Here is a 19,219-nt window from a genome sequence, read left to right as displayed (position 1 = left end):
AATCACTTACTGCAAGGAGTTACTTTGTCAATCACCCAGGAAATGAAACTGAATTGATTGTATATCCTTTTCATTCTTGGAGAGAGAAAGGGTTAGAACACATGAGGGCACTCATCCTGTTCAACTATTGTGCTCAAAGTAAAAAGGAGGGGAGGGATTATGACTTGGCATGTATTGGAAAAAGGGGCCAGAAATTGGTTCAAGATAATTTCAGTTTTGTTTAAAGTTGGCTATATACATACACCTTTGACAGTGTTTTAATATTGCAACAATTCTTCCTAGAAGTATTTTTGTTTAGTTCAGCTAATATTATTATTAAGCTGTTTGCTGTATAGTACAACACTGCTGATGACTCTGCAAAATTCTGAAAATCAAATTATGATTTAAGAAATTATAACATCCCTGCACATATATTCATAAATTCATTGCAATATTTTTGGGAAAGTGGAATAGGGAAAGAAGTGTCAGCCACAGGTAATAAAAATAAATAGAAATTATCTAAAATTAAACTGAAACAGTAGTAAAATAAAATTAAAGAATAAAATATCTATGTACAAATCAAGCAGGGTAATGGTACAACCATAGCCCATGTACAGACTGAAATGCTATATCTTCACTAGTGGCAAAATTATAAGGTGATATTACACAACTATATCTATATCTCAGATCTTATAATTTCAAACTGCTAGTTTTCAAGGAGAAGGTAAGAATAAAGAATACAAACAGCAAAAATTTTTCTTGGTTATGGGGATAGTTTTATATATAGAACCAATGTTTAATCAAACCTGAAGGTAGGAATCATTACAAACTGTCTCAGACCTTATGAATAAAAGGTACATACCTAAGCTACAGACCATTCACAGGCTCACTATTTTTCTGAACGAGTAGTATTAAAAAGGGCAGCTAGATGGTGCAGTGACTCACGTCAGGTATAGAGTCAAGACAACATATTCCAGAGTTCAAATCTGACCTCAGATATTTCTTAGCTGTGAGACCCTGGGCAAGTCATTTAACACAGTTTCTTCATCTATAAAATGAGCTGGAGAAGGTAATGGCAAACCACTCTAGTATCTTTGTCAAGAAAACCTCAAAGAGTCAGACAAAATTGAAAATGACCAAACAAGTTGTTAAAAGGAGCTAACATAAAAGATAAAAATTACAAATTTAAAGGCCACAGTAGAAACATAGGGGAAATCAAGTAGGAGACAAAGAAAATTTATGCAAGATGCTGGCAGGAAGGAAGATGAAAAATTAGTGGATGGCAAAAAATGTAAGTCTAATTTACAAGAGGGAAGAGTGAGAACATTAAAGTACAAAATGTGGGATGGAAAGAAGGTGGTTTTGGAATTGAAGAGAGATGGCATTGAAATAATTAAGTAACTAACCAATCCTTTGAGCCAATCCCCCCCCCCAATTTTCTAATTAAATTACTTTTTTAATTAAAAAAAAAAAAGACCAGAAATAGGTAAAATTTACCTCAATAAAAATAGTCTAATGATAATTTAACAAAGCACAAGTTTTTTTGCACACATCAAAAAAAAAGTTATAAGTATTCAGTGTTATTACTTAGAAAAGACTGTTAACTATTATAGCTACATACTGAGTTCAACAGTTTCCCAAAAAGGGCATTCAGAAATGTTAGCAAACACTTCCCCAGTTACCCTACAAAATAATCAAAGTTTATTTCCATATTAACAGGTATTCTGTTCCCATCATATTAAAAAAAAAACTTGCCTAATATAACCTTCAACTACACAGGGTAACAAAACCCAAACAAACTATAATAGAGACTACCGTTGCTACATCACAGGACCCAGTGACTGTCCAAAGAAATGCGACTTTTGAGTACTAAAAAGGACCTTACTAGAAGTGTTGGACTATATCAACTTGTAATTAGGCTTTGGTAAACTTTGAAAACTGATTGTTCAGAATGTCTGGTGAAAAAAAGTCACAAGTTTGATATTTTTTATGTTTTCCTACGCATTTGTTAAGGATGGCTTTAAATGAAGGCAGCTAGTTGGTGCAGTAGTTACTAGTGCTAGGGCTGGAGTTGGGAGGACCTGGGTACATATTTGACCACAGACACTTCCTAGTTGTGTAACCCTAATAATTGCCTAGCCCTAGACATTCTTCTTAGAATTGATCAACTGTGTGTCAACTGTGTTTTTTGGAACCCCAAGTTTGCCCCAATAACTTGGGAACTTGCCTTAAGGAAAGTCCCAGATTGACCTTGTTAGACTGAACAATAAACCTTAAAGTTCTTAATGATCCCAGTTTAGGTAAGATTAGTATATAATCAAATCTTAAATACCATTTTGTCTGAGAGGTTTCTCCCATTGTATCTTAAGTCTTCTCCCAGGTACCCCAGCCACTGGCTATAGCCTCTTTCCCAGGCCTGCTGGTAACCAACCAGTCAATCTATGTTTTCTGTCCTTAATTCCCGAAAAGGTATATAAGACCCCAAGTTCTGTTACTCTTTGGAAAATCATCTTTGCTGGTGTGTTTTCCCAGAGACAATATTCTGAGAGTCCCAGAGCTTTGGATTTTGAGCACTGTCTCTTGTCCTGATTAAAGACTTATTCTTCCTGACTATTTTAGTAGTTCCTTGTGTTTCAAAGTTGACAATATTAACACAGAAAGGATTTAAAAAACAAAATTAAAGATTACTTATGGGGGCATGACTTGTATTAGAACTATATACTTAAAAAAAATTTCTGCAAAGTTGTTGATATTTTTGTTTATGCTTGTGAAAACATTTTGAATATGTGTATTTAGATTCATGTTACTTATTCACCTTCCTACTTTGCATGTAACATGAACTACTACATATGGATATGAAATTATTATATGGTATGAATGCTGAAATCGACAGATAATCTTGAACCTAAACAAGTCTTAGGGAAGTTATCAGAGCCCACTGTGTCTTTTATTAGTTATTCCATCTATAGATGGCTCTTAGAATAAAAGCCCTTTAAGAGCAGGGATGACCACGGATCTCTATATGCCTCAGTGACTCAGAAAATGCCCTGCACATTAAATTTAATAGGTTAAAAGTACACTAAGACTTTTCAAACAAACTATAGTAGTGAAATTAATATCCTAGTAAAGCACAGTATTTGAAGACAAAGGGAACAGGTTTAAATCTTACTATCAGTATGACTTTGACAAGTGACTTCTTAAAATTTTAGTTCTGTGTTGTAATGGAGAGTACTGGATTTGGAATTCAGAAGACTGGAAGGTTTGAATATTGACACAGAAATTTAACTGTGACACTGGGCCTCTCTGAGCCTCAGTTTCCTTAACTAAAAAATGGGGATGATAGCACCTATGGTACTGGGTTGTTCTGAGGATCAAGTGAAATAGGGGAAATGCTCTTTAATTCTTAAAATGTAAGAGATATCAACTATTATTAGTTTACCCATGTATAAAATGAGGCAGTTTTGAAGAAATCTCTTTCAATGCTATATTCCTTGATGTTATAAATATTTGGTTATCATTTTATTCTCTATCAAAATTATATATTTCTTTCTTTTTTTTTAAACCCTTACCTTCCATCTTGGAATTAGTACTGTGTATTGGTTCCAAGGCAGAAGAGTGGTAAGGGCTAGGTAAATGGGAAGTGACTGAGGCCAGATTTGAACATAGGACCTCCTGTCTCTAGGCCTGGCTCTCAATCCACTGAGCTACCCAGTTGCCCCCAAAATAATGCATTTCTTTTTTTTTTTAAAACCTTTACTAAATATATATATACACACAATACTGTGTATTGGCTCCAAGGCAGAAGAGTGGTAAGGGCTAGGCAATGGGGGTCAAGTGACTTGTCCAGGGTCACACAGCTAGGAAGTGTCCGAGGCCAAATTTGAACCTAGGACCTCCCATCTCTAGGACTGGCTCTCTATTCACTGAACTACCCAGCTGCCCCACAATAATGCATTTCTTAAAAGAACTTTAGGTTGAATTTAATGAAAGAATGATTGTTTAATACTGTTATTCATGCTCGAAAGGAAGAATCCAAACCAAAAGGCATTTTCTAAGATCAAATTAGTTATATTCAATTCTCTCCAAAATAAAGTATATCTGATCTATTTTCTATGTAACTTTTGTTTAAGTAACAAATTGTACTTTCTTTTCAAAGGTCACCTATAAGTAAAATTACCAGTCCCAGTTCTAAAAGTATAAACACCACACATGGGTGTGACTAAGTAAACCTATTTGGTGTGTAGGTTGATCCCATCATGTTGATGAACTTTTTTTCACAATTAATGCAACTAGTAGCTAAATTTATAAATAGATTTAGTCAATCAAAAAACCATTTTGAAGTATACTGAGTATCCACTAGCTTTTTCTAAACTGAGTTATTCCTATAGAGAAAGCTCTGGAGTGGGTAATGGAACAATGTGGGGCAAGTAAGCTCAGTTCAGGTTCCTAGAATTAAAATAGGCCCGTTAATATCAAAAGATGCCAAAAAGCACCTTTATAAGTTAAGGACAGCTATCATATGCCAAAGAAAATGGTACTTCATCCAATCTCCAGATTGAGGACTAAAGGAATTGGTCAAAATGCAATAAGCATTTAGCAAAGTAGGTGCTTAATAAATGTGTATTAACTACTGACAGTAAACCAAAAATATAACCAAACAAAAAGATAAGATCCTATTATCATAATCAAAGTAAAATTGTTATACAAACTACTCTCTCCTACATTTGGATTCGAGGGTAACCATTTTTTATCTTGTACTTTAACTCTAATCAACATAATTTTAAGTATATCAGCTTTACCTTGACAATATCTTCCAAAAAGTTAAGTCGTTTTTTTAATGGCTACTGACCAAAAGCTCTAAACTTATATTGGGAAGTACCTCAATGTTTTATTAGATTAACTTGAAAACATACCAATCACAGAAAAGGCAAGTTGATGTAGTTGTAACTCAGGGGTTTCAGACAGAAAACAAATTTTGGGGCAAAGGACCGGAGAGAACTTGGGGGGGGGTGTAGGTGGTGGACAAACAAACCCCAAATAACCCCACTGCAAATTTTCTCAATGCTTTCTTCAAACACATCTTTACCCATGAAAAGAAATACCCTTCCAGGGGGTATTTGACACTGACAGCACTGCTCAACTTGCTCCTCCATATATACCCAACCGGTCCTAATGCTTCTCAGGACAGAAAGAAGAACAGAAAAAAAATTCCAATACTAATTCCAATACCCTACTTAAGGAAAGGACTAGAGTGTGTGTGTGTTGCATGTGTGTGGTACAACATTTTCTTGCCTTCAAACTAGTGAAACAAGGTCATATCATTTTCTCGAAATTTAAAAAAAAAAGTATTTTTTTCAAAACAAATAAAAAAATCCTTTCCATCCTAACCCCCCTCGCCCCATAAGGCCACTGCTACGGCTCTGTCTGGGCCCCAGGAGTCGGGTGCACAGGCATGGCCCCCCCCCCCCCCCACAGAGAGATCGGCGTCTCTCGGGCCTGCACAGTTTCTGTTCTCAGAGCCCTCGGGGACGCAGGAGCAGTTCCAGCAGCTGCAGCTGCAGCTGCAGCCGCCGCCGCCGCCGCCGCCGCCATGGCAGGGACACGGGCACCACAGAGCTTCCCCCCGTGCTTCCTCCACAGGCCTATGGGGACTAGGTTTTCACATGTCCCCCGGGAGGGGGGGGGGGGAGGTGGCCCAAGGTTCGGCGGCGGGGGGGTGGGGGGCGGCGGCAGGGGGAGCGCGTCTTTCGAACACCGTCAGCCAGGGGCCGGGGGCGCAGGCGGATCCCCGGGGCCTCGGCCGGCACAGCTGGAAAGGGCACCCCCTCCTCTCCCTCCCTCTCTTCCTCCCTCTCGACACACCCCCCCACCCCCATCAGCTCCTCGACCAAGCACCTTCTCCGTTAGAGCGACCGGTTGGAGGGCGGGGGAAGGAGGAGCGGCATACCGGGGAGTAGAAGCGGGGGACGAAGGTGGCGGGGGCTGGAGAGGGTGGTGGTGGTGGTGGAAATGTCTCTTACCCGAGTTACTGAGGAGGAGGAGGAGGAGGAGGAGGCGGTCGGAGCGCGGCGCAGCAGGGAGACAGAGGGGTTGGGTGGGCGCGACTGGGAGTCACAAGGGAGAGAATTAACCCCATCACCAGCCCCGGACACCGGCTCCAGCGGCTACCGCTGCTAAAGAAGACCCGCCCACCACCACCACGCACTAGCCCCCGTCCACCTCCTCCAAAGGAAAGCTGGCCAATTGCTGTTCAGAGAGCTGAGGAGAGACACTAACTCCCACCAATCAATTCTTGAAACCCGCCCCTTTCTACCCTCCCCCGCTGTGCCCCTCCCAGGCCGCGGTCGAGCTAAGTGCCAACCCTACTTCATCCCGAGAAAAAAAAAAAGAGCCAATCGGCTTCAGGGTCCCCTACTTGAAGGACGCGGCCATTGGCCAATCCCTGGATCGCTCTAAGTGATAAGGCTTTTCCATCTCCACTTGTAACAAGGCCACCTTTTCACACGAGTAGGACCCAGAGTCTGGGGAATGTGGCGGGGCTGGGTTGAAAAATCTTTCCCGAGAGTCTGAAAAGTCTTTCATTCGCGTAATTATTATGGCTAGAGTTGAGGAAACACCCTTGAGGTATAAGGTGGGCTTATTAGGAGCGCCAGTCCTCCGAGCTTTCAACACCTGGCTTCAGTAGCTGAGGGAAACGATTCCTCCACCTTTCCTGTACACCTCTTAGCGGGAAACTACAGCTCCCATTAGGGCTTGTAACATCCTCGCAAACACTACTTCGTGTACATTTCGCTGAGCTTCATGGGAATTGCAGTTTCCGGGAGGCTTGCGACCTTGGCCAATGGGAAGGGAGAAGGCTTGGGGGCGGGAAGTCGTTAACCCTTCCCCCACCCGGTTAGTTTGTACTGAGGACTTTTCTTTCCAGTCTTTCTAGTTTCCTAGAATCTTGAAGAAAAGTTATCTCCAGAGGTTTTCTCAGCAACGAGCCTAGGATTGTTTTTCTCCGTCTACCGTCTTTGCTTTTGCTGTTCCTCTTTTACGTCATTTCCGCTGGGGGACGGGCCTGCATTCCCAAACCCGTGGCGGGAGTCTGAGCTTCACTGTCCCCTGGGTCCGGTGTAGGATTGACTTCTGCGTGGCCGCAGGTATTCTTCGCCTCAACTGTCGCCCAGGTTTGGAGAGGGTTATATTGGAGGCGGAGGGGAAAAAGAAGTGGGGCGGGGGAGCGGGATTGCAATTGCCTATTGCGCAGTGGAGAGAGTTGGACCTCACTCAGGAGGGCCTCAGACACTTCCTATTTCTTGTGACACTAGGCAAGTCATTTAACATCTACCTCATTTTCCTCAACTTATAGTACTTTTCTAATAGATTGCTGTCAAGATAAAATATTATTTGTAAAGCGCTTTTAAAAAAGCATTATAAATGCCAGCCTCTGGACTTGTTAGGCATCATTTAAGTTTTTTTCTACCCTCCTGGAAAGTCGGTCAAGCATTTATTTTTTTTTTAATTAAATCAATTTATTTTATAATATCCCTCTTAGATCTGCATGCATTTGGTTAGCTCAGATTTGAACATTATCACAATCCTCTTTGTAAATCACTGCTTCTTCACTGAATAGCCCCATGACTGCCAAACTGTGGTAACAAGGTTGAGTCAGCATTTATACAAAGTTCAATTGAAAAAATTTACTGAATATCCTCTGTTTAATGTAAACAAGGTAGGAAGCAAACAGAGTTTATAGTAACACTATTGTACAGGGCCTAAAATGATTATCAACTGTATTTGTTAAAGCACTGGATTATTACCGTGGCATACACATCTTGGTTTATCATCCAACACAAAATACAGACAATCTGAGTTAGCATTTCACGGTTTCTATTAATGTCTATGAACTAAATAATTAAAGGGTCATTTTACATTTGTACAATAATTTCTGCAAAATTAGGTGTAACAGTTTTTACATTCACCCCAGTATAAGCACTGTCTGGTACTTGAGATTGATTTACAAAACAAAAAACCCCAACAAAAACATCCTTTGCCCCTAGCTAGATTTGCATTAAAATAGGATAGGCTTTTTAATGCTAATGAAGAGTTAAGCATAAACAAGATATAAGCCAGATAAGTAGGAAATAATTTGAGTGTATGCACTAGTATTACAGATAGTTCAGTCAGTTAATTTAAGAAGGAAACAAGCATTTATTAAAGTGCTCTACAATTCTCATTTGCTCCTCACAACATCTCTGAAAGTTAGGCACTATTATTAATAGAGGCAAAATTTAAGTGACTTGCCTGAAGTCACAGATAAGATTCTGAGCACCATCCTGATTACAATTGTCTCAATATTTAAAACATATGTATGTGCATGTATATATATATAAACATATACACAAAGATGTATATAAAAATATTTTTGAAAGCACTGAGATCAGTGTATATAACCAGCTGTCTCTTAATGGGACATGTCAGATGAAACCAAAACAATGTGAATTTGAATAAAGTATATTAACAGTGGAAAGAATTCTGTATCTGAAGTTGGAAGTGCTTGGCCAAGTTCACATGCTGTCTCTTCCACTTATCAACCTGCCCAATCTTGGGCAAAACTTATATAGAAAATGAAAGTATTTGACTTGAGGAATGCCTCCAAGATGCCTCTCAACTCTAAATCTGTAATCCTGTGAATTCTTCCTCAAAATTTTCATATGGTTGAAATCTGGTTAATTTGCATTTCGGAGACATGGTCATAGGAGAAAAGCCACAAAACTTCAGTATGCAGTGTGAGGGTAGGATGGGAGTCTTTGCCATGCTAAGGAAGGGCCTTGTGATGGTCATACTTGGCTGTGTGACTCTTAGGACTTAGTTATAAGCTAAGGAATTGCAGTATCTTTGAGATAGCCTAAAAAATTAGGTCCTCATTTATTTTTACCTTAACTGTACATGAGTATCAGACATCTTTTCTTCCTTTCATCTTATGCTGTAATTGGGAAGAAAAAGCCATCACTGAAATCTTCCCCCTTTTTCCATGTTCTTTTCATTTGAGACTTTCATTGTATTTTTGGTCTTCACTTCTTTCTCTATTCATCTAATCCCACTTTCACTTTTTTGTACCTACTCCAAACCTCTCTCTCTCTGCTATATAACTTCTGCTCTCATACCTTGACCTATATCTGCATTTATTTTCAATTCCTTCAACTATTTCCTTTTGTGTTTCACATTGTATTTTTGCCTCAGATTGTAGGCTTTTGAATTGAAAGTAATACCTCTTATTTCTATAGTATTGTAACTTCCAGATAGTATGTAGCATATAGATAGATGCCCTGATGATATTTATATGATAACTTGTGATGAAATTTGTATTACTTCATACTTACCAGGTGTGATGTAAACCTTTTTAAGGTTTTTTTCTCTTAGGTTACCAAGGCAGAGAATGTTGAATTCTCAGTGAATACTAGGGCATTAAATGTTGAATGTACTAGAATAAAAAAATTTTAGAACTGGAATGAACCTAAGATATAGTGATACTTTCAGTTTACAAGTGTAGTCTGTAAGTTTCTTGCCTTAAGAAAATGAATCAAAGAATCCTAGAGATTTAACCAAAAAGCTAATTGAAATAATCAAAAACTTTAGCAAAGTTGCAGGATACAAAATAAACCCACATAAGTCATCAGCATTTCTATATATCTCCAACACAGCTCAGCAGCAAAAACTAGAAAGAGAAATCCCATTCAAAATCACCTTAGACAAAATAAAATACCTAGGAATCTATCTCCTGAGACAAACACAGGAACTATATGAACACAGCTACAAAACACTCTCCACACAACTAAAACTAGACTTGAGCAATTGGAAAAACATTAACTGCTCATGGATAGGATGAGCCAATATAATAAAAATGACCATCCTACCCAAACTTATTTATCTATTTAGTGCCATACCCATTGAACTCCCAAAAAATTTCTTTGCTGATTTAGAAAAAACCATAACAAAGTTCATTTGGAATAACAAAAGATCAAGGATATCCAGGGAAATAATGAAAAAAAAAACACAAAAGAAGGGGGCCTTGCAGTCCCAGACCTTTAACTATATTACAAAGCAGCAGTCATCAAAACAATGTGGTACTGGATAAGAAACAGAAAGGAGGATCAGTGGAATAGACTGGGGGCAAGCGACCTCAGCAAGACAGTATATGATAAACCCAAAGATCCCAGCTTTTGGGATAAAAATACACTATTTCATAAAAACTGCTGGGAAAATTGGAAGACAGTGTGGGAGAGATTAGGAATTGGTCAACACCTCACACCCTACACCAAGATGAATTCAAAATGGGTGAATGACTTAAACATAAAGAAGGAAACCATAAGTAAATTGGGTAAACACAGAATAGTATACATGTCAGACCTTTGGGAGGCGAAAGACTTTAAAACCAAGCAAGACATAGAAAGAGTCACAAAATGTAAAATAACTAATTTCGACTACATCAAATTAAAAAGCTTTTGTACAAACAAAACCAATGTAACTAAAATCAGAAGAGAAACAACAAATTGGGAAAAAATCTTCATAGAAACCTCTGACAAAGGTTTAATTACTCAAATTTATAAAGAGCTAAATCAATTGTACAAAAATCCAAGCCATTCTCCAACTGATAAATGGGCAAGGGACATGGATAGGCAGTTTTCAGATAAAGAAATCAAAACTATTAATAAGCACATGAAGAAGTGTTCTACATCTCTTATAATCAGAGAGATGCAAATCAAAACAACTCTGAGGTATCACCTCACACCTAGCAGATTGGCTAACATGATAGCAAAGGAAAGTAATGAATGCTGGAGGGGATGTGGCAAAGTAGGGATATTAATTCATTGCTGGTGGAGTTGTGAACTGATCCAACCATTCTGGAGGGCAATTTGGAACTATGCCCAAAGGTTGATAAAAGAATGTCTACCCTTTGATCCAGCCATAGCACTGCTGTGTCTGTACCCCAAAGAGATAATGGAGAAAAAGACATGTACAAGAATATTCATAGCTGCGCTCTTTGTGGTGGCCAAAAACTGGAAAATGAGGGGATGCCCATCAATTGGGGAATGGCTGAACAAATTGTGGTATATGTTGGTGATGGAATACTATTGTGCAAAAAGGAATAAAGTGGAGGAATTCCATGGAGACTGGAACGACCTCCAGGAAGTGATGCAGAGCGAGAGGAACAGAACCAGGAGAACATTGTACACAGAGACTGATACACTGTGGTATAATCGAACGTAATGTACTTCTCCATTAGTAGCAGTGTAATGTCCCTGAACAATCTGCAGGGATCTAGGAGAAAAAACACTATTCATAAGCAGAGGATAAACTGTGGGAGTAGAAACACCGAGGAAAAGCAACTGCCTGACCACAGCGGTTGAGGGGACATGACAGAGGAGAGACTCTAAACGAACACTCTAATGCAAATACTAACAACATGGCAATGGGTTCGAATCAAGAACACATGTGATACCCAGTGGAATCACGCATCGGCTATAGGGGGTAAGGGAGGAGGAAAAGAAAATGATCTTTGTCTTTAATGAATAATGCTTGGAAATGATCAAATAAAATATTATAAAATTTAAAAAATAGATCAACAGGAGAGGGATTAAAATATGTATATATCTTTTGCCAATCCAGGGGTCTTGTAATAATGACAAAGATATGGAGTTGTAAGGAAATTTCTACTGCCCAAATTAGTGGCAATATAACTGCCTGCACCAATTTTAAAATGCTTCAGGTGTCAACTTCACACCATTCTTCTGATGGAAGGATAAATAAGATGTATTATTCTTTACTTTCTGCTAGTGTAACTGAGACAATAACTTTCTCATAGATCTTAATTAATAGAAATGAACCTTGACAAGGGTGCCAATGTATGATAGAATGATGGTGCCTTCATTAGAAAAAAAATATATAGTTTAGAAGAGGAATGAGTTGCAGTAATGGGAAAGGAAAGGCAGAAGGAAACAAGCATGTATTACATACTTTTAATATGCCACTGTGCTAAGTTGCAGGCATCCATTCAAGGTCCTTAAGGAAATAACTTTTTTTTTTAACCTTTACCTTCTGTCTTAGGGTCAATATTGTGTATTAGTTCCAAGGCAAAAGAGTGGTAAGATCTAGGCAGTGGAGGTTAAGTGACTTACTTGCCAAGGGTCACACAGCTAGGAAGTATCTGAAGTCGGATTTGAACCTACGACCTCCTGTCTCTAGACCTGGCTCTCAATCCACTGAGCCACTGCTCAGCTGCCCCCAAGGAACTAATAATATTCTAGTGGAAAAAAGTAACACTGAAAAGGGAGCTGTGGTAATGTATGTCCATGTAGGGTCTTGATTTTGAAGTCCAGAAGCCAGGAACATTGATGAAAAGGAATGCAGGGCAGCCTGATAACTTTCCAAAATACATTTCCCAAGAGAGATTGCCTTTTTGAGGAAGGTAGCAGAATATTGAATGTTCCAAGGCTGTGCAGTTCTAGGTGCTGAGGGAAGTTCCAGGAGGAGACAAGAAGTGCAGAGTAAAGTTTTGGTTCTAAAATTTAGAACTGAGAATAGAACGAGGAAGAGAATATAATGAATTTTGTAACTGTCATTTGAGTTTGAGATGTCTATAAGACATTGAGCTCAAAATGTCTAAAAGACATTTGATAATGTGAGAGTGAAGCTTGGGAGAGAGACTAGGACTGGACTTAAAGAAAATGAATTAAATAGATATATTTCAGGCAATTAAGAATTATTTTAGCTACTTTCATTTTGATATTGTGGGGTATAGATCTCCACAGTAGACTGTTAGAAATCAACAAGTACCACAAATATTTTCTGCCACTGCACAGAAATGAGAAAATGAGGTAAATACATGTTTTGCAAACTTTTAAAGCACTACATAAATGCTAGCTATTTTTATTATTACTGGGAAAAATATATAGGTATAAGAAATTGTTCCTGCCTTCCAGAAGTTTGTAGTCCATTTTTAGTCAGTATATAAGATAAGACAGTGAAAATTTGTCTGTGCTCCATAGTCTGACTAGCACCTTTGTCACAGGATTATTTGTGAAGGTCAAATAAATTAATATGTGTACAGTGTCTTGCAAACTTTAAAGCACTATATAAATACTAGTTCTTAGTCTTATTATTAGACTACAGTGCAGAATACAAGTCCTAAAGGAGTTGGGGGAAAAAAAAAGGAAAAATCATCATGGAATATAGTATGCACGAAGTCATTATGAAAGAATGGAGGAAGAAAGATACTCCTTATTTGGAGAAAAATGTTCAAATGCATGGAGAAAGGAATAATTATGGTCTATAGGAATAATAATTCCTCAATAGGATGGTATTTTTTTTTTACCATTGAATAGTGGATAATATAATTGAATTGGTGGAGCCATTTGAACAAAAATGGTTGATCAAGGCACTATAGCCCATGGTAACTGAGGAGTCAAAACAGCAAGTTCTTAGCTGCCCTCATTGAGTTCAAGTCACTAAGTTCTTTCCTTGCATACTAAAAGAAACCATAGATTTAATTGCTAAGCTTCTGGAAGTAGTCTTTGAAAAACTAAAATTCACTAAGAACCACCATACTTTTTATGAAGAATAGGACTTGCCATACTTGTTGTCCTTTTTGGATAAGGTTACAGAGGTGGTAGATTGGGAGAATGTCTATTGTTTTTAATCTATTTGTATCTATCTTTATAGATATCATACATTTACATAGAATTGTAGTATACCTATATTTCAGAAAATCATTTGATAGTATCTCATATTATCCTTGTGGAACTGATGGAGAAATATATGCTAGGTAATAGTATCTTACACATATGTGGATTTCAAACTGATTGGGTGACTAGACTAACAACTCTTTGTGAGCTTGGAGGGAGGTCCCTAGTGGTGTGCCCCAGGGATTTCTTTTTGGCCTTGAATAGTTTGAAATATTTATATCATATATTATAATATGTAATATTGTATATTATATTTATATTATGTTATATAGGAGGTGGAGGTAGAGATCGCAACTTCTCCTTCATTACTTCTTCAAAGAAGGGATGTGTACTTGAATTGATCCAGAATCTGCCAGCATACTCTTTTATCATCAATGATGGCTAAACCACTGTACTTTAGATGAGGTCAATGAGGCTGATCACCCTTAATCTTTCAACTGGATCTTGGTTCACAATAGCTGGTCAGCCCTGCCCTTAATCCTTTTGTGCATTTGAGATATTAACAAAGGAAGGGAGGTTCTAACACAGTTTGATGGAGGTGGGGGAGGTGATATTTGGGGAACCACTTAAGTGTAGCCTTAGGTTTTGACAGCAGGTTGTTTCAACCTGACCTTTGGAAGCTTAAGGAAAAAATTTCAAAATAATATTACAATTCAATATTAAATTTCCACAATGGAATTTAATAAGATTAAATATAAAGTCCTGTATGTGGGTTTAAAAAAACTGTTAATTACAAGTGAAGGAGACATAGGTTGGCAAAAATGAGCATGAAAAAGATCTATGGTTTTTTATTGAATTTCAAGTCCCACATTAATCAGTTGTACAAGATAAATCCAAGAAAGAGATCTTAGGCTGCTATTTCACATAGTGTCCAAATACGTGATAGATTTTGAAGAAACAGACTGATATCATGGAAACTTGCCCTCCAGATGACCCCCTAATGGATCCCTAATCCGAAGAACTAAGATTGACATGTCCTTATTTATGTAGTACCATAAGGATATGTTATCTCAGAACTTCAGGTTTCACTGACCTGACCTAGGTCACCATGACCATATGTTAAAGAAATGTTTGGGTAGGAGAGACTAAGATTGATGTGTCTTCACCCTTGGCGCCTAGGTTTCAGAACAACCCCCATCCCTATCCCTCTATATAAACCAGGTCTAGGAAAGGCTTGGGGGTCTTCCCCTTCTTGTGGAGGCCCAAGCTATAGCTTGAATAAAGTACCTCTTGTGTATTGCGTTACCGAGTGTGTCTCCTCCTTGGAATTGGAACCAGAACCGGAACGAACATTTGGGGACTCGTCCGGGATTCCAAAGGTTTGGACCACACAGTGATAAAGGTACTTGAATCCCTGAAGGGAAATCTGAGTGTGTTTGTGTGGATGTGTATGGGGAAGAGAGAGTCTGGATTGCAGCATACGGCTAAGTGGCTGGCAGATTCCGTGCTCCGTGGATTATATGGAGACAGCCTATTGCCAGGTCGGATCCATTAAGGCCACTTTCACCTGGTTCTGAGTGAGGATCTGCCAAGTACACGGTTCCTAAGTCCCGTGAGGGGCTGGGCCGGAACGGCTGGGAAGCGGAAGTATTGTTTCAAGACATTGTGAGATTTCCCTTCTAGAGTATTTGTTAGGAGCACTCAGTAGGAACTTTGGGGTGGTTAGAGGCCCCTTGTCCAAGTTGGACTTGGGACAGGGACCGGGTCCCTGCAATAGAGGTTCGAGTCCTCTGAGGACCCAATGAGTCCTAAGGAGCATCGTTAGATGGTGAGTGTGAAAACCCACCCTTGTGTTTGTAGCCTTTCCTACAACCTTTGCAACCATCCCCTTCCCTACCCCCCACAAGGCAGGACTGTCCCCGAATTCTGACCCTCCAACTACAGGCGACCGCTTCTCCCGCTTCCTCACCCAAGAAACCAGTTCTACAGGTTTCAGACAATAGCCCCACAATCCTTCCCCACCTCCTTATGCCCTCTTGTATCCTGATCTAAATCATCTTCTTGGGGAGGCAGTTGCAGCGGGTATCCCCAACTCTAGTCCCCTGGCAAGTTGCACAAGGGGAAGAGGGAGGGCACCAACCCCAGACCCTGAGACTGAGAAACCTTCTTCTATTAGCACCATCTTACCTGTGCGGGTCATGGGCCCGTCAGTTCCAGGGGCCCCCCAACTTTACCAATATTGGCCATTTTCCTCCAGTGACCTCTATAATTGGAAGACCCAAAACCCTCCTTTTTCTCAGGAGCCCCAAAAACTAATTGATGTGAGTATTATGTCTGCCCTCGGTCCCACTTGGGACAATTGTCAGCAGCTTTTGCAGGTCCTTTTAACCCTCGAAGAGCGTGAACGAATCTTCACAGAGGCCCGCAAAAATGCCTAACAGGGTCAGCGGCTGTCCTACGACCCAGCAACACCTCATCGAAGAAGCCTTCCCTCTCACTTGTCCCAATTGGGATTTTGAGCAACCTGAAAGTAGGGAGTGTCTCCGTGTCTATTGCCGGATTCTCATCACCGGGCTCCAGGTGGCGGCCCGCAAACCCACTAATTTGGCCAAGGTTAATTTAGTTAGGCAAGGGGCAGATGAAAGTCCGGCAGCTTTTTAAGAATGCTCGCAAGAGGCATTCTGGCCGTATACCCCCACAGGCCGAAAAGGCCTTCCAACACCTTCGTAGGGCCATGCTTGAGGCACCAGCCCTAACACTTCCAAACCCCAAAAAACCCTTCCAACTCTTTATTGAGGAGAAACATGGGGTTGCAAAAGGGGTGTTAACCCAAAGGTTAGGACCCTGGAATAGACCAGTGGCACATATTTCAAAATGCCTTGACCCTGTAGCAGTTGGGTGGCCCCCTTGTCTTCACACTGTAGCTGCGGCTGCCTTGTTAACTAAGGATGCTGACAAACTAACCTATGGACAATCTTTAATTCCCTCTACCACTCATGCTATTGAGGGGGTATTGAAAGAGGCGGTGAACCATTGGTTTCCATACGCCAGACTGGCACATTACCAATCACTGTTATTAGATACTTCACACATCTTGTTTAGGGTCATCTCTTTACTCATCCCGGCTACCCTACTGCCCAATCCATCTTGTACCAATCCAGCCCCTATATATGATTGTGGAGAGGTTTTAGCAGAAGTGATCACTGCTCGACCCGGGTTACAAGACGAACCAAACAATGACCTAATCCTATTCACGGATGACAGCAGCTTTCTTGAAAATGGGCACTACTTGGCCGGAGTGGCTGTTGTGAATTCAGCAGGTGAAACTGGGCAGCAGCCTTACCCAAAGGAACCTCAGCCCAAAAAGCTGAGTTGGTTGCCTTAATGCAAGCCCTTAGGAAAGCAGAAGGGAAAAGAACCACAGTATATATGGACAGCAGGTATGCCTTTGCCACCCTGCATGTGCATGCCCTGACATATTGGGAAAGGGGGTTTGTTACCTCTGGTGTAGCCCCAGTCCATAATCTTCCTGAAATCCAGCATCTCCTATCAGCAGTCTGGGAACCAAAAGCAATGGCTGTGGTACATATTCCTGGGCATCCAAAAGGGAGACTCTTTGGAAGGCCAAGGGAACAGATTGGCAGACTGGGCATCCAAACAGGCAGCTCGGCGACAAGTCACGATCCTCGCCACAACTACCATCCCACCACCACCAGATGGAGAACCCCAATATACTGAGGAAGACAGTACTTGGATTAAGAGCCACCTAGGACAAGCCGAGAGAGCGTGGTACTGTGACCCTGATGGGAATCTGCCCCTTCCAGAGACATTAGGGCAGCTCCTTACTACTCACTTGCACCACCTCTCCCACCTAGGAGATTGAAAACTCGCACAACTCTTGGACAAAGGCAAACTCAAGTATATAGAGAGAAGCCAATTCCTTTGCCGGCTGGTCGATTCTTTCACAGCATACCAACTCCTCTGTGCAGCCAAACCTGACAAACACATTGGGCAGAGGATAAGGGGACAAAGGCCTTGCCAACATTGTGAAATTGACTTTATTGAAATAAAACTGAGAAAGTTTGAATTTAAATATCTCCTTGTTCTAGTTGACACCTTCCCAGGATGGCCAGAGGTGTTTCCAACTAAGACCAAAACTCTGTTAATAGATGCCAAGAAGCTTCTTGAAGCAATTAACCTTCAGTATGGGTTACCTGAGACCATTGCCTTAGATAATGGTCCAGCCTTCATGAGTAAAATTACACAAGGGGTGGTTGCAGCTCTGGGGACAAATTGGAAGTTACATTGTGAATATAATCCCCAGAATTAAGGCCAGGTAGAGAGGATGAATAGAACAATTAATGAGACTTTAATCAAATTGGTCCTCAAGACTAGTATAGACTGGGTGCAAGAACCTCTTTCAACCTTCCCCTCATAACCCCTACCCTTACCAACCTGGTGACTGGGTGTGGGTTAAAAGACATCAGAAAGGCTCCTTACAGACCCGGTGGAAGGGTCCCTTTGTAACCCTCTTTGTTACCCCCTGTGATAGAGACATGAAGAGAGAGATGTTTTGCAGGACAAGCCAAGACGAAAGAACTAATCTGGGGTCCTGGCTGTCAATCAAGAAGAAGGTTCCAAATGGAGTATTCCCAGGAGTTGGCAGCCTCTGAAATAATTTCCTCAGTTTATTTTCTATTTCACCCCTCAGCACTCAAAGTGGACGGGATTAGACCTTGGATACACCATTCCCATATCTGGAAATCAACGCCTGCTGACTTGCCACCCACTGACTCCTGGACTATCCATAAACACCTGTCCAATCCACTCAAGCTCCGAGTGACACATAGAAATGCGACTTCTGCTTATCCTGTATTTCCTGCTCCACCAACTCCTTAATTCGGTACAAGAATCTCCTAATCCCCATCAACCCTGATAATGGACTGCAGAGGTGGGAAGACCAGGTTGTCATCAAGTCAGTTACTACATCAGGGGCCCCTTCCTTCACAGCTTACCTTTGTGATTTGGCCCCCATAAAACCTTACCTGAACCAGTGCGGGATACTATCTCTGCCCCACTTCAAACCCCAGTAAATCTTATTGCAATGAGCCCTATCACTATTATTGTGCTTATTGGGGCTGTGAGACTCTTGCCACCGACTGGGTCCTTGGGTCTCTGACCCGTGGCTCACACTCCAATGGGGCCCTCCTGGCTGTACCCCATGTGAGGTTGATTGGACAGGACATACCCAGCCATTAAAAAAGGGAAACTGCCAGTAACTCAACCTCACTGTAATCCAACCCACCCATGATAGCTGGTTGATGGGAAAAACTTCGGGATTCCATTACTATTTGGACAGATATGACCCAGGTTGTCTTTTGCTCATCAAAAAATCATTGGTACCCAGAACCCCTGCCACAGTCACGATTGGACCGAATCCTGCCTTGTGATCCCCGGCCATATCCAGAGCCCCAACCATGACTGGACCGAATCCTGCCTTGCGACCCCCAGCCCCCAAACTTCCTATGTATCCCCCTGGCTCACCACCCTGATCTCCACACTTGTAGGAC

General features: G+C 40.7%; 2 protein-coding genes across 34 annotated transcripts in view; one reads left to right on the top strand and one right to left on the bottom strand.

Moving 5' to 3' along the window:
• Positions 1-6,749, bottom strand: part of R3HDM1 (R3H domain containing 1) — a 159,040-nt gene extending 152,291 nt beyond the window's left edge. For 9 of the 30 annotated variants that reach the window (XM_056793775.1, XM_056793791.1, XM_056793792.1 and 6 more), the window contains exon 1: positions 6,000-6,170. The gene's annotated coding sequence lies outside the window, so the exon portion shown is untranslated. Of the gene's footprint in view, positions 1-10; positions 76-5,926; positions 6,188-6,394 lie in introns of those variants that run through there. The other 21 variants (XM_056793778.1, XM_056793782.1, XM_056793796.1 and 18 more) reach the window with 11 other exon arrangements.
• A 237-nt stretch (positions 6,750-6,986) lies between these two features.
• ZRANB3 (zinc finger RANBP2-type containing 3) overlaps positions 6,987-19,219 on the top strand; it is a 210,242-nt gene continuing 198,009 nt past the window's right edge. For 3 of the 4 annotated variants that reach the window (XR_008911173.1, XM_007494092.3, XM_056793810.1), the window contains exon 1: positions 7,016-7,151. The gene's annotated coding sequence lies outside the window, so the exon portion shown is untranslated. Of the gene's footprint in view, positions 7,152-19,219 lie in introns of all 4 variants that reach the window. The other variant, XM_007494093.3, reaches the window with a different exon arrangement.

This window comes from Monodelphis domestica, chromosome 4, assembly GCF_027887165.1.
Source record: "Monodelphis domestica isolate mMonDom1 chromosome 4, mMonDom1.pri, whole genome shotgun sequence".
In the NCBI taxonomy this organism is placed as follows: Eukaryota; Metazoa; Chordata; class Mammalia; order Didelphimorphia; family Didelphidae; genus Monodelphis; species Monodelphis domestica.
Note: the sequence above shows the minus strand (reverse complement) of the source record. Positions and strands in the feature narration are given on the sequence as shown.